We start from the raw sequence: 5,280 nt of genomic DNA on the forward strand, positions 1-5,280 counted from the left end.
TATTAATTTGTTGAAGTACCTCTGCAAAAAAATGTGGTGCTCTATCAGAGGACATTCCCGTTGGCACTCTAAATCTTGGTATTATTTCCTTCAGCAACGTCTTAACTACTACTCTAGCTTTGTCGGTGCAGCACGAGAAAGCTGCTGGCCATCTAGAAAATTTGTCAATCAGCACTGACAAATACTGCTACATCTATTTTGTCTGGGTAACTCAGAGAACTTAATTTGCTAATAACTTCCGGGAGAATTTTTTGTTTTGTTACTCCTAAAGGTTGTTTCCTTTGGTTCAGGGGATTATTTCTAGGACAGATTGGACACTTAGCTACTATGGGTTTAACTATTCTTGTCATGCCTACACACGCTACAGATGTTTTTAAACTCAAAACCGTAGCGCCTACAGCCTAATGTGTTTGCTCATGGTTTTCTTTTGCAAGTTCTGTCATAACTTGTGGGGTGGTTGTTGTTATTACTTGTTTTTCTGGTGTTACCTACCATCTCTCTGTGTTTTGTGACGCTTCCAATTGTTCTGCTAATTGCTCATCCAATTTATTATATCTCGGTTTCAACTTTGGAATTCTGATCTGTTTTACTGGTACTAGTGCAAGGATACCTTGCTCTGCAGTCCTCTTTGCAGCTTTATCGGTCAGTCGTTTGCTTATGTTTACAGCCGTCTGGCCAAATTGATGAGCTTTGCAACGCTTTACCGCCACTTCTTTTGGTTTCTGCACGTCTTCCGGAAGTTGGAGAATTTCTTCTTTATGCTGTATTGATGATTCTTGGGCTGATGGCAGTCCTTTCTCCTTCCCAATAGCTCCATGATCGTGGATCACACCAAATGCACGTTTGGAATCAGTCTAGATATTTATCCTTTGTCCTTCTGCCATTCGCAGAGCTCGCTTCAATGCTACCAATACTGCTTTCTGTGCTGAGGTGTTTGCAGGCAGCACCCCTGACTCCATTCCCTCGGCGGCGATAACGACAGCATATCCGGCCATTCGCTTCTCTTCTCGCCCAGAGCTTCTTCCATCTGTAAACAACTCCAGATCAGGATTTTCCCAGAGGTTTGTGTCTCAGGTCTGGTCTGCTGGAATAGACTTGTTCAATAGTTAGCAAGCGATCGTGTTCTAAATTGTCCGTAAGGTTTTCTGTTGTTAAAAACATAGCAGGATTCAGTATAGCAGTAGTCTTCGATTCCACATCGTCTTGTTCTAACAGAACAACTTGATATTTCAACATTCTGCTAAGGGATAGCCAACGACCCCCCTTTTGTTCTAAAACAGTCACCGCTATGTGCGGGACATATACTGTCATCTTCTGTCCCATTGTTAACTTTGGGGCTTCCCGGATCGGCAGCGCTGTCGTTGCTACTGCCCGTAAACACCTAGGCCATCTTTTACTCGCGTGGTCAGGTTGTTTGGAGAAGTAGCCCACAGGTCTCTTCCAGGTTCCCAGTCGCTGTGTCAGCACTCCAAGGGCTAAATGTTGTCTTTCGTGGACAAACAACTGAAAAGGTTTAGCGAAATCAGGTAGGCCTAATGCAGGGGCCATCATCGAGGCTCTTTTCAGTTCTTTGAATGCCGTTTGGCATCCGGGCGTCCAGGTTAAATATTTATCCTTTTGAGTCTTTCAATGCCTCAAATAATGGTTTTACATACAGTCTATAGTTCAGAATCCAGAGCTGATGCTATTTCATTGTTTTCAGAAAAGCTCTCAGTTCCTTCGGGCTGCTAGGTTCGGGAATTTGACAAATAGTTTCTTTCTTTTCACTTTCTAATTGTCTTTGTCTTTGAGATATTTCAAATCCTAAATAAATGGCTGCTTCTTTTCCTATTTGGGTTTTGTTTCTGGAAACTCCGCATCTTCCTTGGCCCAGAAAATTTAAAAATTTCAAAACATTTTTCTTTACTTTGTGCCGCTATCAGAATGTCATCCGCATTCTGTAACAAGATGCCTCTCCCTGGGTTCTGTTTTTTCTATATCTCTAATTTTTTTTTGCCAGCTGAGTCTCAAGTATCGTAGGACTATTTTTAAATCCTTGTGGAAGTACGGTCCATGGTAGCTGTGTCTTTCATTCTGTGGTGGGGCTTTCCCATTGCAAAGCAAATAGGCTTTGACTTTTTATGCCTGGAGGTATGCAAAAGAAGGCGTCCTTCAAATCTAGTACAGTAAACCATTTATGCTCCTCCTTTAAAAGAGGTCAGTAAAGTGTATGGATTAGCTACTACCGGATGTATATCTTGGACCACCTGATTTATAGCCCTTAAATGGTGAACTAGCTAATACTCTTTGCCTCTAGATTTCTTTACTGGCGACACAGGAGTACTATATTCTGATTCACATTCCACTAAAAGCTCATATTCTGAAAAATTTTATAATTAACTTCTGTAATCCTTTTCGAGCCTCTCGCTTAATAGGGTATTGTTTTTGTCTTACGGGCTTGGCTCCAAGCTTTAAGGTTACTTTTACCGGCTCTGCCCACTTAGATCGCTCCGGAGCTCCGCTCGCTCAAACCAAAGGAATTACTACGTTTTCCACTTCCTCGGGAACCCGTTCCTCCCTGGAGGAATCCTGTAACATAAACGCTCTCGCCTCTGTGGCTTTTGATTCTGGTATTAGTGATTTAATCTCTCCATCTTTAAAAGTTACTTGAGCATCTAATTGACCTAATAGATCTCGTCATAACAGAGGCAGTGGACATTCAGGCATATGCAGAAACTGGTGAGTTGCCCATTGCTTCTCCAATTTAAACTTTAATGGCTCTGAGAGGGGCTAATTTTTCTTTGCCCTGTTGCGCTAGCAACATCTACTGATTTATGATCAAATTTCTCTTCACGTGTATTCAATACCAAATAAGTGGCTCCCGTATCTACCAAAAATTCTATTTCTTCATTCCGTAGCTTCAGTGTAACCAGGTGTTCAGCTAGGGTTGATTCCCCTGGTCTCCTTCATGCCAAGCTACTTCAAGCATTTAACCCAGATCTCTGGATTCAGGTTGTTCTAGTTTCTGAAGGTTGTTTTCTCTCCCCCCGCCCCCATCTGGGGCTGATTGTCTTATGAATATAGAGACCAGCTGAATTGCTTTTTCTGGTTTTTCTGGGTTCAAATGAGTATATTTTCTGGTGGTCACCTTCAGTCTTTCCATAAAGGCTGAAGGGGACTCACTTAATTCTTGTCTCACTTCATAAATTTTGACCAATTTATTGCTTTTGGCATTGCTTGTCTTACTCCAAATAAAATCTCTCTCTGACATCTAGTCAACATTCCCCTGGGTCCTGGCTGATTAGGGTCCCACTCGGGATTTGTAGATGGAAAATTCTTATTCATTGTTCTCTGTAAATTCCCGTTAGCATGTGCTCCCTGCACCTGCCTTCTGGCTGTATTCAGTACTATTTTCTTGTCAGTTTCATCAAGCGAAGTATCCAGTATCACAAGTAGAGCAACACTCTTTCAAGTTCTCACCACGTTTTCCTCTTTTCAGAAACATTGCCGTAGAATCTTGTGGACATACCTCACGCTGTTTCTGCTGCTCGGGATGATTCCACGGTGTAAAGAACAAATCAACATATGCCACTTCTTCCCGTTTGCCTTCCCTTTTTACAAAACAACATTAATTGCAAGATGGTACGATATTGCAATGTCTCATGTTCTGGCCATTTGTGCCCACCTTCCAATTGATACGTTGGCCACCAATGATTGCAATATTCAATTAATGGTTTCCGAGTTAGTGGGTCACCGCCCCCGACGTCTTTCCAGTGCTTCAAAATACATCGCAAAGGTGTTCTCTGTGGGATAGGTTTCCTACTCAGTAATGCTCCCGTCTCCCAGTCGACTAGTAGTTGTGATAGTGCACTATCACAAATACTAGTCAGAGGGACTCCAACCCCCGTTAGAGGTCTCACTGGAAATCTGCCACTGGGATCTGTAGCCCCCTGCTAGATATCCCTGGAGACTTCAATCCCCTGTTGAAGACTCCCCTACCCTCGGGTCCCGCTCCACAGGCTTTCGCCTAGCAGAGACTTACCAACCGAGGCACCTCTTGGCCCCGACCCTGCGTGGCTTTCGCCGCGCCTTACGGGCAGGCCTGTGGGACTCAAACCCGCTATCCTATCCTATGTGGGAAACTAACCCCACGTATTATTCTACCTAAGTTTCTTCTTCAAAGAATGCCTTGTTTACCTCAATCCAGGGGATCTTGCTCAGAATTCTCTGGCCCGGGGATCGGAAGCTCTCCCGGAGAATTCCTCGGGGCCGGCTGCAGGTCCCACGATCCCACGGATCCGTCGAGATTCAAAAGCAGGTTCCCACCTGGGGTGCCAAAACTGTTACCGAAAAACGCGTTAAAATCGGAAACGACTCCTCAACACCAATTTAGTATTAAAGAGCAGGCATTCTATATTCACGGCGCCGGATGCACGGGGGATCGCTCCTCCTGGCGTGCGTACCTCACGCACCTTTCCTGTACAATTTGTAGATGAAAATTTTACATACTCATACATAGTCATTATTGTCTTGTCTAGCGATGGGTACAAACTTGCTCGTTCCGTATGTCAATCACTGCGCAGGCTCGGTTGTCCTCTTCCGTTGTTCTCTTCTGAGTAGGTGGTGTTACTTGGGTCGGTGGTGGTCTGTGAGTCGGTGGTCGCGATCTCCCCCTGCCGGAATTACCTTTTAGCTTCTCGGCTCTTACTCTTGGCAGTCTTGGCTAGTTTTCTCAGTCCGCTAAGCGAAACCGCGTTTTGTCATCCTTTTCTGACAGAAGCATGTTGTCTGTTGTTCTGCTGACATTAACGATCGCCTAGGGACTAAAATGCAGATCGACAGGTGCGCTGATTGGTACGCTCCATGTTCCCGTAATGGAACACCGTCTCTGGTTGGTTGATTTCATCGCTTTGGTTACACCTGTTCCTGTTGTTCAGTTTCTTCTTTTTTGGCTTTGTGTGATTCTCTCTGTGATTCTGTTTTTCTCTGCCTCGCTTTTCCCAGCTCCCCGTCCCTCACTTTTAATGCCCGTTATCCTTCACCAGCACACTCTCCCTTGGTTCCCATCCTCGTTTCTGAATTCCTCCTGCTTTGCCACGTAGCCCGTGACTTTTTTCTTAATCTCTCTCTGTCTGCCTCAACGCTCCCCCCGTGCTTTTTAATTCGTCTTCTCTGCTCTGTACCCTGCTACTGTTCTTGCCTTTCTGAGTTCTTCTCTGTCCAGCTCCCTTTCCCTATTCATGAATTCCTGTTCTTCCTGCAGCCACCGCTGTTCCCTGTGACCTCCATCTCTCTCTGTCC

The sequence above is a fragment of the Phalacrocorax aristotelis genome, unplaced genomic scaffold (assembly GCF_949628215.1).
Source record: "Phalacrocorax aristotelis unplaced genomic scaffold, bGulAri2.1 scaffold_39, whole genome shotgun sequence".
NCBI lineage: Eukaryota > Metazoa > Chordata > Aves > Suliformes > Phalacrocoracidae > Phalacrocorax > Phalacrocorax aristotelis.